Source organism: Somniosus microcephalus, chromosome 1 (genome assembly GCF_052327205.1).
Source record: "Somniosus microcephalus isolate GS21.2 chromosome 1, FLI_Smic_1.0, whole genome shotgun sequence".
NCBI lineage: Eukaryota > Metazoa > Chordata > Chondrichthyes > Squaliformes > Somniosidae > Somniosus > Somniosus microcephalus.
Window position 1 is genome coordinate 403393849 of NC_140987.1, and position 21175 is coordinate 403415023.

The 21175-nt window shown below is 46.5% G+C and overlaps 1 protein-coding gene across 10 annotated transcripts in view; it reads right to left on the bottom strand.

Moving 5' to 3' along the window:
• Positions 1–21175, bottom strand: part of LOC147125152 (uncharacterized) — a 131539-nt gene that overhangs the window by 40827 nt on the left and 69537 nt on the right. For 6 of the 10 annotated variants that reach the window (XR_015079672.1, XM_085998259.1, XM_085998269.1 and 3 more), the window contains exon 2: positions 11236–11408. The exons of 2 other annotated variants lie outside the window; for them this stretch is intronic. The gene's annotated coding sequence lies outside the window, so the exon portion shown is untranslated. Of the gene's footprint in view, positions 1–1913; positions 2074–11235; positions 11409–21175 lie in introns of those variants that run through there. 2 more of the 10 variants (XM_085998268.1, XM_085998238.1) reach the window with 1 other exon arrangement.

Below are 21175 nucleotides of genomic sequence, written 5' to 3' on the forward strand. Positions count from 1 at the left end.
GATGAGGGCAATGCAGTTGATGTGGCATACATGGATTTCCAAAAGGCGTTCGACAAAGTGCCACATAATACGCTTGCCAGCAAAATTGAAGGCCATGGAATAAAAAGGACAGTGGCAGCATGGGTACAAAATTGGTTAAGTGACAGGAAACAGAGAGTAATGGTGAACGATTGTTTTTCGGACTGGAGGAAGGTATACAGGAGTCGGTTCTAGAACCACTGCTTTTCTTGATAAGGAAACTCTTTTTTATCCAGCACCGACGGGACCGGTGTGTTGCCGGTTTATCAAAAAGTCCGGATTACAGAGAGTTATAGTTAAAAGGTACGAGAGCTCCGTACATAGCAACAAATCCAGGCTTCCCTGTTGCTTAGCAACAGGTGCAAGAAGCCCGGCCACAGACCAAGCGTCCCTGTTGCTTAGCAACAAGTGCAGGAACCTCCGATTACACAGCCAAGAATCAAGAAACGGCCACTAATATGAAGAAAAACTTAACTGAACCTACTCCTGAATTTTGCTGGTTAACCGAGATTTCCAGTTGTTTGGGTGCCGTTAAATCAAGAGTTTCCTGTATATATTAATGACTTGGATGTGGGTGTACATGACAACATTTCAAAATTTGCAGATGACACAAAACTTGGAAGTATAGTGAACAGTGAGGAGGACATAGACAGGCTGGTGGAATGGGTGGACACGTGGCAGATGAAATTTAATTCAGAAAAGTGTGAAGTATATTTTGGTAGAAAGAATGAAGAGAGGAAATATAAACTAAAGGGTACAATCCTAAAGGGAGTGCATGAACAGAGAGACCTAGGGGTATAAGTGCACAAATTGTTGACGGTGGCAGGGCAGGTTGAGAAAGCGGTTAAAAAAGCTTATGGGATCCTGGGATTCATGAATAGAGGTATAGAGTACAAAAGCGTGGAAATTATGATGAACCTGGAAAAAACACTGGTTCGGCTTCAACTGGAGTATTGTGTCCAATTCTGGACACCGCACTTTAGGAAGGATGTGAAGGCCTTAGAGAGGGTGCAGAAAAGATTTACAAGAATGATTCCAGGGATGAGGGACTTCAGTTACTTGGATAGACTGGAGAAGCTGGGGTTGTTCTCCTTGGAGCAGAGAAGATTGAGAGGAGATTTGATAGAGGTGTTCAAAATCATGAGGGGTCTGGACAGAGTAGATAGAGAGAAACTGTTCCCAGTGGCAGAAGGGTCGAGAACCAGACGACACAGATTTATGGTGATTGGCAAAAGAACCAAAGACAACATGAGGAAAAACTTTTTTACTCAGCGAGTGGTTAGGATCTGGAATGCACTGCCTGAAAGGATGGTGGAGGCAGACTCAATCACGGCTTTCAAGAGGGAATTGGATAAGTACCTGAAAGAAAAAAATTGCAGGGCTACGGGGAAAGGGTGGGGGAGTGGGACTAGCTGAGGTTCTCTTGCAGAGAGCTGGCACGGGCTCAACAGGCTGAATGGCCTTCTTCCGTGCTGTAACTATTCTATGATTCTATGATTCTAAAGGAAAAGGGCCAGTGCATTTTTCAGCATTTTGAAGTGTACAGTGATTTAGCATTGAAGTCAAAAATAATTTATTCTGGAATAGCTACATATTTCTCTACCCCTTGCCTTCAAATGAGCTCATTTGACAAAAAATGCAAAACATCCAACTGAATAAATCTTATCCATTGAATTTACATTTTTAAGGCAATTAAACAAACTTGCTATCAGAACTTGCACATCTCTTATTTCAGATTTCAGAAGCGAGAGTGAAAACATTGTAGCTTTTTCATGTGCTCAGGAGCCCCTTCCCATTGTCTTGTTTTGCACACTTTGTACAAAAATGATAAATTGCAGGACAACAGAGTATTACAGTTTAAACTCTTTTATGAAGCATCAGGTCTGAGTACTTACTCATACAGCACCGTGTGGACAAGATGGAGTTAGGACCCTAGCCTGGGTCTTCCAAACAATAGCAGTCCTTACAGATGCCTGCAGGCCAATGACAACTCAGCATGTGATCACATGTGAATATAATAGGTATTCCTTACAGATGCCTGCGGGCCAATGATAATTCAATATGAAAATGTTACATCCCCTTTCTTTTAAAAGAAAAATGTTATGTATTACTTTTAAACCTTTCTTCTACCTAATGTTCTCGGTAGCATAAATATATAAGTAAACTCAGCATTTAACTAGCGCTGAAAACATCTCAACGTTTCAATAACGATGTACAGTTTTTTTTAGGGCAGCGATCCGCCTACACCCTTTGACAGTTCACAAGTCAAGGATAACTCTAGGCTTGACCTCTTGTCCCGACCTTGTGTGGTATGGAACTGAGCATGCTCCTGAATCAGTCAACAAATCAGGTTCAGGTTTAGGTTCAGGTAAGTATGATGTGTTTTGTGTATTGCTCTGTTCATCACACTCTGTTGAACTGATCCTCTCATCGGAATGACAGTGTTGTTCCTTGGTGTTCAGGAGGTGCCTGCGATTGCAGCGGTACACCTGTCCTTCTGGGGTGCGGACGTGATACGATCGCTCAGTGCCAGCTGGCTGGATGACGACTGCTGGCTTCCAGTAGTCATGCTCCTGGATTCTGACGGATTCTTCATTGTGCAGCGGCGGCAGTAGTCTAGCTGACCTGTCATAGTATCTCTTTTGGTGTTGCTGTCGCTGTGCATGTTTTGCATGCACTTGCTTGCAGCTGATGACCTCTGGCTGCAGCTGCTGGTTGGTGCTTGGAAGGACTGAGCGAAGTCTGTGGCTCATCAACAGCTGTGCTGGTGACTTGAAGTTGTCAACCGGAGTGCTGCGGTACTCAAGGAGGCTGATGTAGGGGTCTCTTTTGTCCGCTTTGGTTTTGTCCGCTTTGGCTTTGTCCATGAGTGTTTTTGCAATCTGGACAGTTTTTTCAGCAAGGTCATTACTTTGAGGGTAATGTGGGCTTGATGTGACATGTGTGAAATCCCATGCCTTGGCAAATGACTCAAACTCTTTAGTTTTGTATTGGGGGCCATTGTCTGAGACTAAAGTCTCTACCATGCCATGCCTGGCAAAGGCTGCCTCCAGCTTGTGGATCACAGCTGCAGATGTGGTGCTGTGAAGCTTGTCCAGTTCAAAAAATCTGCTGTAGTAATCAACGGTCACTATGTAGTCCTCGTTGTTCCATGTGAACAGATCCGTTGCTGCGACCTGCCAGGGCCTGTCTGGGATACGGTGAGGTATCATGGGCTCTTTGACATTTGATGGGCGGCGTTCTAGACAAATGGTACATTTTCCAACAATGTCCTCAATGTGTTTGCACATTCCGGGCCAAAACATAATGTCACGTACTCTTTGTTTGCATTTTTCCATGCCCATATGTCCAGCATGAATTTTTGTCAACATCTCTTCTCTGAGACTGGTAGGAATGATGATTTTCTCCCCTTTGAAGACGATTCTGTTGATTTGTGACAGTTCGTCTCTGTGGTTCCAGAATTCAGATATGCTCTGAGGGCATTTCCTCCTTTCTTCAGGCCATCCTTCATGTATGACTTTGCTCAGCAGTGTGAGTTGTGCATCTTTCTCTGTTCCTGCTCGGATCTCCTTCAGTTTTGAGTCACTCACAGGTAGGCTGTTGTACACCATGTGCACCTGCACATCCATGCCTTCACTGAGGCTGCTGTCCTGGTAGCTAAGAGACTTTCTGGAGAGTGTGTCTGCAACAGGAATGTCTTTGCCTGGACGGTGAATGATTGTGAAGTCATACTTCTGTAGCTGAAGGATCATTCTCTGTAGCCTTGGTGGGGCTGCGGCTAGTGGTTTCCTCATGATTGACTCGAGGGACTTGTGGTCGGATTCCACAATGACTTGTCAGCCATAGACGTACTGGTGGAAACGCTTGCATCCAAACAGAATTGCATATAGCCCTTTCTCGATTTGAGCATAGTTGATTTCACTGTCTGAGAGAGATCTGGAAGCGTAGCCGATGGGCTTTCCTTCTTGCAGTAATACTGCACCTAGTCCGTACTTTGACGCGTCCACTTGTAGTCTGAGCTCTTTTTTGGGGTTGAAGTAGGCAAGAACTGGTCCTGGTTCTCTGGTGATTAGGTCTTTCATTTTCTGAAATGCTGTGTCATGTTGTTTGTCCCACAGGAACTCATTGGATTGTTTGAGCAACTGACGCATGGGTGTGTTGATTTCGGAGAGGCTCGGGGCAAACTTGGCTAAGTAGTTAACCATGCCTAGTACTGTCTCTAGCTCTGCACGGTTCTTCGGTGGCTCCATCTTCTTGATGGCGGAGATTTTCTCTGGATCCGGCTTAATGCCATCAGTTGAGAGGTGATGCCCGAAATAACTGATCTCGGTGGATCCGATTATGCTTTTCTCGGGGTTGAGCCAGATACCTTTCTCCCATGATCTTTGTAGCATCGCATGGAGGTTCCTGTCATGTTCCTCTCTATTCCTGCCATAGATGAGGATGCCATCTACGGTTGCGACTACTCCATCGAGGCCTTCATAGGTTTCGTCGATCTTCTGCTGGAATTCATCTTGAGCTGAGATAAGACCAAATGGTAAACGCAGAAATCGGTAGCGTCCAAATAGTGTGTTGAACGTTGTTAGCTTAGATGACTCTTCCGTGAGCTTGATAGTCCAGTATCCTGATCGTGTGTCCATTACACTGAAGTAACGTGCTCCCACTAGCTTGGGTGTGATGTCATCTAGCGTTGGTAGAGGGTAGTGAGGGCGTTTGATAGCCTTGTTCAAATCTCTGGGGTCAAGACAGACTCTGAGCTTGCCTGTATGTGGTTTCTCAACCACTACTAACGCGTTGACCCACTCTGTCAGTTCTGTTTCCTGGACGATGATTTCTGTATTCTCCATGCTCTGCAGCTCCTCCTTCAGGTGACTACATAGAGCAAGGGGTATCCTTCTCAGTGGGCAAACCACAGGGGTTGCTGTTGGGTCAAGGTGAATAGTCCGATTCCTTTGAAAACATCAGCAAACTCCTCCATGACTGTGCTTCTCAACTGGTGCTGTCAATGATAGCACTAGCTTGATGAGGTCCATGTCTAAACATGCCTTTAGACCTAGCACTGGAGGTGCTCGGTTGTCAACAATGTAAAAGTCCAACATCATGTTGCTTTCTTTGTACTTGCATTTCATCACGCATGTGCCTTTTACAATGAGCTGCTCACCCCCATAGCCGGTCAGTCTGTGTGAGGTGGGCTGTAGCTCACACTCATCCTTCAAGCTGTGATACTCACTCAGAGGAATTACATTAACCAGAGCTCCAGTGTCTAGTTTAAACCTAAGCTCTGTGCCCTGTTTTCCTATCTCAATATCGGCAAAGGCTTGCTCAGTCTCTGAAATCTTTTTTTTCTGTGACACAGAATCAATAAATAGTTCCTCTCCATTTGGCTCTCTATCTGGCATTTGGCTGTCTCTCACTGTGTGTACTGTTTTTCTGAAAACAGTCTTGCAAACTTTAGCAAAGTGGTTCCGTTTACCACATTTAGCACATTGCCTTCCTTTGGTGGGGCATTGCACCTTTTCTCCATGCCAGTTGTTTCCACAATATCCACAGTTTTTGAAGCGTTTTATGTCTGTGTCGCCCATTTTTAGAACTCTGAAACACGCTCTCTGGGCGGTGTTCTTTGGCGTGTGTCTATTAACTGCGTGCACTGTCTGCTCACTCGAGCTGCTCGTGGCGCCAGTTATGGTTTTCAACTGTGCTTGGGCTATCTCGTGCGATCTAGCTATGTCCATAGCTTTGTCCAGTGTTAGCCCGGACCCAACATTCAAAAGTTTCTCTCTCACTTTAGCTGAATGTATTCCAAACATGATGCGGTCTCTGACCATCTCACCCTTATCGGCATATTCACAGTCTGTTACCAGCAGTTTTAACTCAGTCACAAACTGTTCAAACAACTCACTAGCTCCTTGTACTTTCTCCTGAAACTTGTACCTAGCAAATATCGTATTTGTCTTGGGCATCACATATGATTCAAAATGGTCAAAATAACTTTTCAGTACCTTTGCTTCATCCGCGGTGAGAGACCATGTGTTAAAAATGTCTTGCCATTTTTTCTCCGATCCACAGGAGTAGGTAGCTGCATCTTTCTTCCTCCCCTTTGCTTTTCAGTGGACCTGAGAACATCAATTCCACGTATTGCTTGAACTTGCACCATTAAGTTCAAAAATTCCCATTTCATTCGAGGTAAGGAAGTTCCAACGATGTCCATTTCAAATCCTTGTTCTGACACCATGGGCCCGATTTTGTGGCTTGTGTGGGAAATGGTCGGATTCCCCCGAATGTGGGGTTCTGACACACAAAAAAATGTGTCAGCCAGCTCCATGCAATTTTCCCTCAAGTGGCCAATTAATTTCCAGCATGTGGGCAGCCTTGCTAATTGTCCATTTCTAGTCAGAAAGCCCCACAGTATGATGTCATCATTCGTGGTGCTTTCAAGGTCCATAGCAAGCACTGCATCCTCTGAAGGCTTCCAAACGAACCATACAGGATGGCAGAGGAGCCTGCAGCAGCTGTGGCCAGTGCCTGACCCTGAGCAGCCTCCAAATTTGACGAAGCTTCACTGCAGGTATTATTGGATGGGGTTAGGGCCCACAGGGAGGTCCTCTTCCCTAGGTCAGGCAGGAAGAGGCCTCCCACTGAGACCAAGGCTGCATGGATGCAGGTGTCAGCAGATGTCAACTCGAATGTGCATGTAGCCTTGGCATCACATCTCTAACTCCTTCCACTACTCCCCCACAGGACCATCCAGAGCCCCCGTCCCCACTGTGGAGGAGGAAGAGGCTGTGCAGCCAGACTCCTCAGAGGAAGCTCCAACATCTGAGGGCGCAGCATCAGCAGAAGTAAGCGCACCCAGCACCAGCGCAGACACTCACACCTCGGCGGGACCTTTGGGACATAGAGTAGTGTTGTCACCTGGTGCTTCACAGCTCACAAGTGAGCCTCAGCAGATTCTGGAGACAGGGTCAGCAGTGGAGAGTCCTCATCGGAGGGTGCAGGACTCTGCCAGCTCAGCTCAGCTGCGCTGCATGTCGACCCTCTGCCTCTGGGTCCATCCACAAGAGAAGAGGTGATGGATCTCCATGCACAGATGCAGGAGTCTCTGGCAGGCTTTGTCTCCAGGGTCGCTGCGAGTGTGGAGCGAATGGAGGAGTCCATAGCGACCATGAGCAGAGCCTTTGTGGAGTCATTGGCACATGAACGCATCACCATGGAAAGGTTGGCAACCTCCATGGAGGAGATAACTCACCAGGGTACGGAAAACATGGTGAGTGCCCATAAGAGAATGACATCTCTTAAGCAGTGTTGCCATCTACTGAACAGAGAAACCAGACCTTCATGGAAGTCCTTCTGAGTGGGACTGCCAGTGCAGAAACGTGTCCCCATGGCCCCCTAAAGTGCAGCAAGGTGCTCTCAAGCCACTTCCAAGTGCTGGCCCCTTCTGGCCTGTGCAGTTTCAGGTGAGTGAGCAGCAGCCTGGTGCTCCTGGTGCTCATCCTGCTGTTCCTGGTTCTGCTGCTGCCGCCTCTGCTGCTGGAGATCCTCTAATGGCAAGAAGGGAAGGAAAAAAAGGCGTCCCATGCTTCTCGTAGATGCCTCCGCTGAGGAAGCGCTGAGTGAGGGTGGCGAGAGGGGCTTCCCAGGAGATCGCATTGGAGAAGTGTGTGAGGCTCCAACCTTCCACAGCTGTGCCTAAGCCTTGAAGAAGTAGCCCCAAGCCTGCAGCAACAAGGTCCTTCACCAAACAAATGCTGTCCCTTTAAATCGCAGCTTTCCCGAATGACCTGCAGTTGACAACAAGCAAGCCGGCAAGCTTCACGCCAGGTTTCATCAGCGGGGTTCCCCGCAGGCGTGTTTAGCGTGAGGAACCCCACAAAATCGCAACGGCCCCTGAAAATCGGCTTAAACATGGAAATAAGTGGTAATTAGTGTTCCGACGGCCAGTCCTGCCAGCGGCAAGCGGGACTGAATCGAGTCGCGGAGAAACGGCGGTCTGAAAGTTGGACGGGGCGGGGAATCAGGCGGGGTGGGTCGCGACCCGCTTTTTCAGTGATTTTCAGCTCCCGGCCGCATGAAAAGCCACCCAACGGCTGCCAGAAAATTGGGGCCCATGTCTTGTTTTGCACACTTTGTACAAAAATAATAAATTGCAGGACAACGGAGTATTACAGTTTAAACTCTTTTATGAAGCATCAGGTCTGAGTACTTACTCATATAGCACCGTGTGGACAAGATGGAGTTAGGACCCTAGCCTGGGTCTTCCAAACAATAGCAGTCTTTACAGATGCCTGCAGGCCAATGACAACTCAGCATGTGATCACATGTGAATATAATAGGTATTCCTTACAGATGCCTGCGGGCCAATGATAATTCAATATGCAAATGTTACACCCATCACTGTTCATTTGGAGAATAGCCTGTCGGCAATGTGAAATTTGTTTCCTATTCTGTAAATGAAGTTTATTCCTGTTGCACAACTGAAACAAGATGACAATGTTTTTGAAAAGAACTCCTTGACCATCACAAGATTCATGGTTGTAACAATGAAACCCTTTAGAGGTGAATTAGATACAGTCATCTTGCATGTGCCTCCATGTGCATTTCTCCTATCTTCCTGAAAGCAGACTGATGAACACTCTAGTAAGACAAGGCCAATTATAAAATAACAGATTGATTTATTTTACATGTAATTTGTAAATGATCAGAATAACTGAGCACTCAAATGGGGCAGTTCTGGTGTAAATGGCCCCACCTCTGCCTGCCAGCTTAGCCCCAGATGCACCAAAAACATTGCAGGGTTCTTGGGGCAATAACGTCTAGCATGTCACTCCACCTGCATCCACATCAGGCCTTTGTATATGCAAACTTATTGGATCAAATTTTGTATTCATAAAATATGAATAAATCATAACTAAAGAGGTAGGGAATATATGAATCAAAGTGGGTAATTAAACTTCCACGTAGGAATTACTAATACCATGAAAGTGAGCCAAGCCCGAACAGTCAGCAAAATCTACTAATAAAAGAAAGGAGAGGGGAAACAAATCAAATGATATCAAATATTTTTTGAAAATCTTTTCAACCGTCATTTTTGTTTCTCTCTTAATCCCAGCACTTAGTTCTGGAAATATGGTTTGTAATATAATAAATAAAGACAGAAGATTTACAAGAAAATGATTAAACTTACCTATGCGATTGCACTTCCTGGCTTTGAAAGCCCTGTGACAATATTTTCCATCAGTGACTTGTGGCTATGTGAAAGGCCTGAGCCTTGAGTTTATGCAGATTCAACAGACCCATCACTGTTAGTCAAAGAGACACAGGCTAGTATGTTACAACTCCCAGCATCTCTTCAACTTCCAGAAATTTTTATCACTGACAGCAAGATTGGCCACTCACAAAATGTGCCAGGATTTGCCAGCTCCTCCCCAAGATGGCCAGACGCCAGATTTTCTAGCTGCATGAGGCATTTGAGATACGCCCATAGTGGCCTGGATTCCACCAGCCCAAGGAAAATTAGGTGTCCTCCCACTGACCCTACAAACTTCAGCAGGGTCAGTGCGAAAGAGCTTGATCCCGTTGTAACCATTGGAATTGCATCCTGTGGATTTTAAGGGCTAGTTTATATATTTTTCAGGATCCAATGAAAAATTATTTAATTCACTTCTTCTGAGGCGATTTTTTTGTTAATTAATTCTCAGGATGTGGGAGTTGGTGGCAAGGCCGGCATTTATTGCCCATTCCTAGTTGCTCTTGAGAAGGTGGTGATGAGCAATGTTCCCTCTAATTTTTTTTCCCTGTGCGGGCCTTTTAAATTTGCTGCGCTGTATCTGTTTCAGTATCAGCAGCTCGTGAGCAGCCTGCGTGGGACCTCAGGATTGGTGTGCAGCCACGCACCTTAGGGGGAACATTGGCAGTGAGCCGCCTTCATGTTGAACCATTGTAGTCCATGTGGTGATGGTGCTCCCACAATCCTGTTAGGTAGGGAATTCCAGCAATTTAACCCAGTGACAATGAAGGAACTAAGATATACGTCCAAGTCAGGATGATGATTGGACCAAGGCTACAACGTGGTCTGTAGCCAAGTGGCCCTGGCGAAACCTAAACTGAGCAGTGAGCAGGTTATTGGTAAGTAAGTGCCCTTTGATAGCACTATTGACAATTCCTTCCATCACTTTGCTGATAATTGGGAGTAGGCTGATAGGGCGGTAGGTAACTGGCCGGATTAGATTTGTCCTGCTTATTGTGAACAGAACATACCGGGGCAATTTCCCACATTGTCGGGCAAATGCCCGTATTGTAGCTGTACTGGAACAATTTAGCTAGTGCCGCGGCTAGTTCTGTGGACTATACAATTGAGATGTGTCGGGGCTCATAGCAATGCACGATTTTTGCATTTGAAAGCCGGTGAGCTGGTTGCGTGGGTCTTCCAGAGCACTGCACGGCTGTGCAGCTTAAAAGGAAACTTTGGCTCGTAGTCTTTGCTGTGTACAATGCACTCAGCCATTATTTGATGTCACTTTGACTGAATCGAATTGGCTAAAGACTGGCATCTGTGATGGTGGGGACCTCAGGAGGAGGCCAAGAAGGATCATCCAATCGGCACTTCTGGCTGAAGATGGTTGCAAATGCTTCAGCACTGTTTTTTGCTCTCGTGATGGGCTCCACCAGCATTGAGGATGGGGATGTTCATGGAGCCTTTTCCTCACATTACAGATTGGTGATGGTATACAATTTTGCTGCTGCTGATAGCCCACAATGCTTCATGGGTATTCACTTTTGAGCTGCTTAGCACGGTGGTAGTGCCACATGACACAATGGAAGGTGTGCTCAGTGTGAAGAAGGAACTTGGTCTTCATGGGGACAGTGTAGTGATCACTCTTATCAATGCTGTCATGGTCAGATGCTTCTATGACTAGTAGATTGGTGAAAACGAAGCCAAGTACGTTATTCCCCCATGTTGGTTCTCTCACCACCTACTGCCAGTAGGTATTGACCAGTCTGGAAGCTATGATCTTCAGAGCTCTGCCAGCTCAGTCAATGGTGGTACTACTGAGCCACTCTTGGTGATAGATATTGAAGTCTCCCACCCAGAGTACATTCTGTGCCCTTGCAATCTATTTGTACAGCAAATTACATTTTTTAACCTGAACCTAAATTTTTATCAAAGTGAAATCCCATCTAGCCTCCTCACTGTTTAGAGCCTCAGACTATTCTCACCTCGGGCTTGGTGGTTAGGACCTCAGATTGTCCCACTCTCATCCTCTTCACCCAGGCCTAGTGGCTAGCACCTGAAACTGTTCCTTCCCGCACAATCATGATTAGGGTCTCAAACTGTTTGGCCTGGTAGTTAGAGCTTCAGACTCTCCCCCTATCTTGTTTCCCAGTGACTCCTGCATTGAGATAAAGGAGAAAAAAATCAGTGGACACATCAAGAGAAAACAGGGCAACATCCAACAGGAATAATCCACAGTCCAGAGCTTTGAGCAAAAACGGATTCAAAACTGGAATGGGCAGGGGGGCCGGTGTGAAAAAAAACCAAACAATTAGACCATTATCAACAAAATATGACTCTAAATGGTATAAGTATACAAGTACCTCTGGGAAAAGAGTGAACTGAATTCTCAGTCCAACATCAATGGGAAATGTAATTTTAACAGTACGAAGGTCTCACATAAAGAAGTTTTTGTCAGTGTATTAACTATCACAATGGATCAGTTTGACATGAAATGCGTGTCCATTAAGTGGCGAGGAGACAGAGCTCCCGCTTGATGCAAACAGACAGACGTATGATTAGTACAAATGTGAGCAGGCACCCACAGACTAAACTGACATCCAATCATGTTAGGGTATAAATTTGTATGCATCACACAAACATGACTCATAATCTCATTGCCCGTTGTTTCTGAGCGCATTAAATCACCGTCCATCACATATCTTTCATATCCTCTCAACGTTTCCACTGCAGTTCTACGAAGTAGAGAAAATCAGACAAATACATCACCAGAAAGGGTTTTCGCAAAAATAAACCTCAAGCAGTTGGAACCACTTACATCTGGATAATACACATTAAATAATAAGCAACAGTAATTTCATGAAGCTGAAAGAGAAATCAGTACACTGCAATATGTAAATACAAGACAGCAAATAAAGCTCAGCAATAGCACTGAATGTACTGTGGGAGCATGTTATAAACAGTAGAGCAGATACAAACCAGCAATTTACTCCTGTCTAGTGCTGCACAGACTATATGGGCCGGATTTTGCCAGGCCCGAGGAGGCGGGAATGGAGGCGTGTGGGGTGTTAAAATTGCAAAAAGTGGCGGGCGGGCCCGACCCTGCCTCCATCCCACCTCCAAGCAATTTTCCCAAATGCGTGGTTTCTGATCCTGTCTCCGTCCCGCCTCCAAGAGGCGGAATAGGACCTTAAGGCCCTTAACAACCACTAAATTGCCTCTATAATCCCATTTTGAGAGGCCTTTCCAATTTTAACACGTTTCCCACGTGATTCACGTCTCCTCTGAAACACGACGGTGAAACCTGGCAGGAGCACAATTGGATTGCTGACTATCAGCTGCAGCTCCACCATTAAATAGGAGATTTGATCAGTCATCAGTTGCAGGTGGCAGGACTTTGTTGTCTCAGGTCTGGGGGAACTTTTAGCAGGCATAACCATAGCTGTGGAAGTTTGGAGCCTGACACCCAGCTCCAGTGTGACCTCCTGGGAAACCCCTCTTGCCACCTTGACAGAACGCTTTCTCAACTGAGGCATCTACCAGAAGCATGGGAACCATTTATTTCCTTTCCTCCTGGACATCAGATTTGGACGAAGACCAGCTGCGGCAGCAGCAGAACCATGAACAACAGCAGCACCAACAGCAGCAGCAACAACAGGAGCGCCAAGCTGCTGCTCACACACCTGAAGCTGCACAGGCCAGAAGGCGCCAGCCCATGGAAGCCCGCCGGCGCAGGAGATACCCCCCAAACAGGGTCTACAGACAGAGGATCAGCTACCTCAACGTGAGTGAGCAGCAGTGCCAAAGGCGGCACCGACTTTCGCGAGAGGTAGTGGGTGACATCTGCGCAATGGTGCAGCAAGACCGGAGCCCAGAGGAGCAAGTGGACACCCCTTACCAGTGGCCGTCAAAGTCACCACCGCACTCAACTTTTTTGCTTCAGGCTCATTCCAGGGATCAGCAGCAGACATCAGCATCATCTCCCAGGCGGCCGCACACACTTACGTCATGCAGGTAACCGATGCCCTCTTTGCCATCGCGCACAATCACATCCATTTCTCCAAGGATCAAGCAAGTGTCACGGTGCGTGCGGTTGGATTAGCTAATCTAGCAGGCTTTCCAAGGGTGCAGGGCGTCGTTGACTGCACACATGTGGCCCTTAAGGCACCCCATCGTAATCCAGGTATTTTTGTCAACCGCCAGGGCTTCCACTCCCTCAACGTGCAGCTGGTGTGTGATCACAAGAAGGACATTTTGCATGTTTGTGCCAAGTGCCCTGGCAGTTGCCATGATTCCTGCATACTGCACCAGTCTAGTGTGCCTTCGCTCTTCAGTCCGCCAGACTAACTTAACGGATGGCTACAAGTTGCATTGAGTTTAAGCAGACTTTGGTAAGTGGCAGAAAAAGTCTTTTAAGTGCATCTACTGAATTTTAGTGAGTAAAAAAGTGAATTATTTGAAGTAAGTTAAATTTTTTAGAGTAAATTAAGCTGTTGGGGAGTTTAAACCGGAAGTAGAATCCGGGTATAAAAAGGGGCGGGCTTAGTGCGGTAGCGCTGAGTGCGGTCGCATTGAGTGTAAGTAGAGTTTGGTAAGTGGGAGAGTTGTGGGAGGTGAGGGGGTGCTTTTTGCTCTGTTTTGCTTCCCTCTCTCAGGCTAATCCAACACTGCGGAAGCGGAGCAGCGAGACAATTCAACCGGACAGGTCCCCCAGACAGCATTCATGAGGGAGGCTGGTGATCAACTGGTTGGTAGGTCCTCTTCCTTCTCTTCTATACCTTAAGTTGGTAAGTCCTATTAAATAGTGGTGTAATATTATCATCTATATCGGGGCAGAGGGTCTTCATAACTAATAATAAGAAATTTAATTAATTACACAGATATGGGTGAACAGGTGATGTGTCACTGTTGCGAAATGTGGGAGCTGGTGGACCCCATTGAGGCTCACGGTGATTACATTTGCGACAAGTGTTTGCTGCTAGAGGAACTCAAGCTCCATGAGCTCCAAGAGCTTGAGACCGAGCTTCAGACACTGCGACACATCAGGGAGGGGGAGAAGTTCCTAGACTCTATGTTTCAGGAGGTGGTCACACCTATGAAATTAATTACTGCAGATGTAGTCCGTGGTCAGGGACAGGACGGTGTGACTACGAGTGAGGAAGGTACAGGGATCCAGGATGTAGTGTTGAAGGAGCCGCAGCCCTTGCTCTTGTCAAGCAGGATCGAGGTTCTTACTCCCTGTGAGGGCGGGAGCGGGGACTGCAGGGAAGATGAACAACCTGGCCACAGCACCATGGTACAGGGCACCTTTCAAGTGGAGGGAGTAAAAAGAAATGTTGTAGTGGTAGGGGATAGTATCATTAGGGGGATAGATAGGGTTCTCTGCAGTCAAGAGCGGGAGTACCGAAGGCTGTGTTGCCTGCCCGGTGCCAGGGTTAAGGACATCTCTTCTGGGCTGGAAAGAAACTTGGAGTGGGAGGGGGAGGATCCAGTTGTCGTGGTCCATGTTGGTACAAACGACGTAGATAGGACAAGGAAGAAGGTTCTGTTAAAGGAGTATGAGCAGCTAGGGGTCAAATTAAAAATCAGAACCTCAAGGGTAATAATCTTTGGATTATTACCTGAGCCACGAGCGAATTTGGCTAGGATAAATAAAATTAAAGAGTTAAATGCGTGGCTCAAAGTCTGGTGTGGGAGAAATGGGTTTTGCTTCTTGGGACACTGGCACAAGTACTGGGACAGGAGGGAGCTGTTCCGTTGGGACGGACTCCACTTGGCCAGTGCTGGGACTAGAGTCCTGGCGAATCATATAACTAGGGCTGTAGAGAGGGCTTTAAACTAGTTAGTGGGGGGGAGGTTTCGAGAGAGCAAATAACAGAAATGACAATGGAGAAGGACATAGACTTAGGTAGCAGTAGGGAAATTAAAAAACAGAACGTGTCAGGAAGGGACAGAAGGTATGGAGTAAAAGGTAAAGTAGTAAAAGGGGAAAAAACAGGAACTAAGTGTCACAAAACATATTTGAAAGTTCTTTATCTGAATGCACGTAGCATTCGTAACAAAATGAATGAGTTAACGGCACAAATAACTACATATGGGTATGATCTTGTGGCCATTACAGAAACATGGCTGCAGGGTGACCATGACAGGGAATTAAACATACCAGGTTATTTAACAATCAGGAAGGACAGGCAGGAAGGGAGGGGAGGTGGGGTGGCTATGTTAACAAAGGAAGGAATCACTATAATAGAGAAATGATATTGGGTCAAAGGAGCAGGATAGTGAAACAGTTTGGGTGGAGATAAGGAATAATAAGGGGGAAAAAACACTAGTGGGCGTAGTCTATAGGCCTCCGAACAATTGTAACTCTGTTGGACGGAGTATTAATCAGAAAATAGTTGAGGCTTGTAATAAGGGAACAGCTATAATTATGGGGGATTTTAACTATCATATTAACTGGACAAATCAAATTGGGCAGAGCAGACTTGAGGATGAGTTCATTGAGTGTATTAGGGATGGGTTTCTTGAGCAGTATGTAACTGAACTGACCAGGGGGCAAGCAACCTAAGATTTGGTCCTGTGTAATGAGACAGGATTAATTAAAAATGTCCTAGTAAAGGATCCCCTTGGAATGAGTGACCATAACATGGATGAATTCCATATTCAATTAGAGGGTGAGAAGGTTGGATCTCAAACAAGCCTGCTGAGCTTGAATAAAGGAGACTATGAAGGTATGAGAGCGGAATTGATTAGAGTGGACTAGGAAAATAGATTAAAGGGTAAGACGGTACATGATCAGTGGTGTACATTTAAGGAGTTATTTTACTACTTCCAAAAAAATTATATTCCACTGAGGGAAAAAGGGTGTAAAAGAAAAGATAGCCATCCGTGGCTAAGTAAAGTAATTAAGGATAGTATCCGACTAAAAACAAGGGCATATAATGTAGCCAAATCTAGTGGGAGGATAGAAGATTGGGAAGTCTTTAAAAGACAGCAAAAAATAACTAAAAGATTGATTAAGAAAGGGAAGATAGATTATGAAAGTAAATTAGCAAAAAATATAAACACAGATAGCAAATGTTTCTATAGTTATATAAAAAGAAAAAGGGTGGCTAAAGTAAATGTTGGTCCCTTAGAGGATGAGACCGGGAAAATAATGATGGGAAACATGGAGATGGCAAAAACGCTGAACAAATATTTTGTATCAGTCTTTACGGTTGAGGACACTAAGAATATCCCAACACTGGACAAACAGGGGGCTCTAGGGGGAGAGGAGCTAAATACGATTAAAATCACTAAGGAAGTGGTACTTGGTAAAATAATGGGACTCAAGCTGGATAAATCCCCTGGACCTGATGGCTTACATCCTAGGGTCTTGAGGGAAGTGGCGGTAGGGATTGTGGATGCATTGGCAATAATTTTCCAAAACTCCCTGGACTCAGCAAAGGTCCCGGCAGATTGGAAAACTGCTAATGTAACACCCTTATTTAAAAAGGGTAGTAGGCAGAAGGCTGGAAACTATAGACCTGTTAGCCTAACATCTGTGGTTGGTAAAATGTTAGAGTCCATTATTAAGGAGACAGTAACGGGACATTTGGATAAACATAATTTAATAGGACAAAGTCAGCATGGTTTCATGAAGGGGAAGTCATGTTTGACAAATTTGCTTGAGTTCTTTGAGGAAGTAACATACAGGGTGGATAAAGGAGAACCAGTGGACGTAGTGTATTTAGATTTCCAAAAGGCATTTCACAAGGTGCCACACAAAAGATTATTGCTCAAGATAAAAAATCACGGGATTGGGGGTAATATTCTGGCGTGGGTGGAGGATTGGCTCTCTAACAGAAAGCAGAGAGTTGGGATAAATGATTCATTCTCAGACTGGCAATCAGTAACTAGTGGTGTTCCGCAGGGGTCAGTGCTGGGACCCCAACTCTTTACTATCTATATTAACGATTTGGAGGAGTGGACCGAGTGTAACATATCAAAGTTTGCAGATGATACAAAGATGGGAGGGAAAGTAGTGAGTGAGGAGGACATAAAAAACCTGCAAAGTGACATAGACAGGCTAAGTAAGTGGGCAGAGATTTGGCAGATGGAATACAATACTGGAAAGTGTGAGGTTATGCACTTTGGCAGGAAAAATCATAGAGCAAGTTGTTATCTTAATGGCAAGAAACTGGAAAGTACTGTAGTACAAAGGGATCTGGGGGTCCTGGTGCACGAAACTCAAAAAGTTAGTATGCAGGTGCAGCAAGTGATCAAGAAAGCCAGTGGAATGTTGGCTTTTATTGCTAGGGGGATAGAATATAAAAACAGGGAGGTATTGCTGCAGTTATACAAGGTATTGGTGAGACCACACCTGGAATACTGCATACAGTTTTGGTGTCCATACTTAAGAAAAGACATACTTGGTCTCGAGTCAGTAAAAAGAAGGTTCACTAGGTTAATCCCAGGGATGAGGGGGTGGTCATATGCGGAGAGGTTGAGTAGATTGGGACTCTACTCATTGGAGTTCAGAAGAATGAGAGGCGATCTTATTGAAACATATAAGATTGTGAAGGTGCTTGATCGGGTGGATGCGGTGAGGATGTTCCCAATGATGGGTGAAACTAGAACTAGGGGGCATAATCTTAGAATAAGGGGCTGCTCTTTCAAAACTGAGATGAGGAGGAACTTCTACACTCAAAGGGTGGTAGGTTTGTGGAATTTGCTGCCCCAGAAAGCTGTGGAATCTACATCATTAAATAAATTTAAAACAGAAATAGATCGTTTCCTAGAAGTAAAGGGAATTAAGGGTTACGGGGAGCGGGCAGGAAATTAGACATGAGTCTAGGTTCAGAATGGTCATGGCCCTGTGGGTAGTGGAGCGGGCCCAGGGGCCGTGTAGCCTGGTTCTGCTCCTACTTCTTGTGTTCTAATTCTGTGTTAGATTTCAGGAGATGGTTTTAATCCTGTTCCTGGCTGAGGTGGAGATCGCCGTTACAGAAGGTAAGTACTGTAGAAAATATAGGGACATAGTGATCTCCTGGACGAGTTTCGATCGCCTAGATGGGTCAGAGAGGAATTTCCCAGATTTTTTCTCCCAAATTGGCCATTGGGTTTTTTATCTGGTTTTTCACCTCTCCTGGGAGATCACATGGGTTCGGGTGGGATGGAGAGTGATACAAGATTTGAGGTTAGGATCAGATCAGCCATGATCTTATTGAATGGTGGAGCAGGCTCGAGGGGCCGATTGGCCTACTCCTGCTCCTATTTCTTATGTTCTTTCTTATGTTCTAAGGGCTATCCCCTGAAGACGTGGCTAATGACGCTGTTGAGGAGCCCATCCAACAAAGCTGAGGAGAGCTACAAGTACAGCCACATTTCCACCAGATCCATAATCGAACAAACCATCGGCATGCTGAAGATACGCTTCAGATGCAGCCAGGGTCTCCAGAATCATCGTGGTTTGCTGTGCACTTCACAACATGGCACAGCGTCGTGGCTTGCAGATTCCTGAGGACCAAGTGGCTCCTCACATATCCTCCTCAGATGAGGAGGAGGAGGAGAGCGAAAATGAACATCTTGCAGAGGCCCATCAACCAGCGGCAGCAGTACGCGAGAACATTGCTGCCCGGGATGCAAGGAACGCACTCATCTTGGCCAGATTTGCTTAGCCTAGCCAATCAAGCACTGTTGCCTTGCAGCTTCTTACCTGAGCATCGACAATGCTCTGACCACCATACTGACAATTGCAAGTAATCCTAAGCCCTCAATGTGGAAATGACACACGCCACAACTGCAACAGTTGCCATCAGAATTTTTATTTACAATAACCAACTGATGGCATTTTAAAAATAAACACATTTCACCCAAGTGACTACCCTTGTGACTATTTGTGCAGTATCTTTCTCTTACGCGTGCTCCTACGTGGTGCTTCCCCTGTGGCTTCAGCAGATGTGGAGGCCCCTTGCTCACTTTCATGCTGCTCCTGTCTCGACACCTTTGGCGGGCGTCCTCTGGGGTTGCGAACCTGTGAGGGCTCGGCAACAGTCTGCTGCTCCTGCGGCTGTGTAGGGGTTGAGACGCTGATCTCAGTTGGGTGGGGACTCTGGTGGGGCTCTGATTGAGGACTTGGCAGTGGCATGGAAGTGTGAGCGCTTGGAGAGGAGCCCTTGTTCTCTGCCACCAACATCCCTCTCATGGGTCAGGTCCACCTCAGCGCTTGCAATTGGCTTGCTGCACATCAGGGGGGCCATGGGGACCCGTATCTGCACTGGCAGTCCTACTCAGAAGGACTTCCATGAAGGTCTGGTTTCTCTGTTCAATAGCTGACCATCGTTCCTCCAGAGGTGTCAGTCTATTCTGAACACTCACCATGTTTTCTACACTCTGGCGACTTAGCTTCTCCATGGCCATAGCCATCCTCTCATCTACAGTAGCCATCCTTTCAGTGGTGCTGCGTTCATGCGCCAATGACTCCACAAAGGCTCTGCTCATGTTCGCGATGGACTCCTCCATTCGCTCCACACTCGCAGCGACCCTGGAGACAAAACCTACCAGAGACTCCTGCACCTGTTCCTGGAGTTCCAGCACCACTGTTCTTCTGGATGGACCTAGAGGTAGAGAGTCGACATGCAGCTGAGCCGAGCTGGGAGTGTCCTGCGCCATCCAACTAGGTCTCTCCACTGCTGTCCCTGTCTCCACAATCTGCTGATGCTCACTTGTGAGCTGTGATACACCAGGTGACACCAGTCTATCTCGCAATGGTCCCACCGAGGTGTGAGTGTCTGCGCTGGTGCTGGGTTGGCTGAATTCTGCTGACACTGTGCCCTCAGAGGCTGCAGCTTCCTCTGAGGAGTTTGGAGGCTCAGGCTGTTCCTCCTGGATAGTTGGGGCGGCTGCTTGCGATGGTCTTCTGGGGGAGTAAAGGAAAGTGTCAGAGATGTGAGGCCAAGGTTACATGCACATTGCATATTGCAGATGATCATAAGTCCATCTGTTAGAGCTTCAGAATCATTATCAGCGACTCATGCAATGTCAATGAGAGAGATGAAAATCTATTCTGTCACCAGCTTTTTCTGACGCACCCGTCTGTCCATCCCCCACTTGCGCATCGTCCTCGAGTCCCACGATCTCCAGGACGGCCTCCTCCCAGGGGGTGAGCTGGGCTACTGAGGGTGGCCCTCCTCCTGTCCTCGCTCTTTCCCTTTTATTGTGAGCTCTCTTTTCCTGCAATGAGGGAGACAAGTGGAGGTTGAGTGAGAATGAAGGAGTGAGTGTAGAGAATTCATAGCATAGATGCTTAGAAGGAGACAAAGATGGAGTGAGTTGGCAAGACCAAGGGCCCTCCCTGTGTTTTGTATGTTGTTTTCATAGCATCACAGTGATAGGGAGTGTGAGGGCTGCATAGTCGAATAGTTAGGTGAATGTGACCATAGAGAGAGAGGGAATGGGTAAGGGTGCAAGGATGTCAGTGTCAAGTGGGATGTGGAGGAAGAGATTGCTAAAGCTGAGTGCTGGTGAGGAGAGGCAATGGGGATCAGATTGAGGGTGATGGCAAGGTCATACTCACTTTTCCAGTGCGCGGAAGGTCATGAAACCTCTTCCTGCACTGAAGCCATGTTGTGCGGATCATCGACAACGAGTTGACCTCCTGGGCCACCAGGATCCAAACAGCCTTCGTCTGCTGGGGAGGCTTCTTCCTCCCTGAAGAAGGGAAGAGCACCTCCTTACTAGCCCTTGCTCCCTCCACCAAAGCTTGCAGGGCGATGTCATCAAATCTGGGAGCAGACTTAGGTCTCCCGCTGCTCATTCTGCCTCCAGGTCCCTCTCACTGCAAAGGCCAAAAGGTTGGCAGTCTGCAGAAGAAGCAAGGCTTCTTGCAGACCTTAAATGCAGCAGCAATGATGACGTCATCGGAGGCGAGTTTCAGACTGAAAA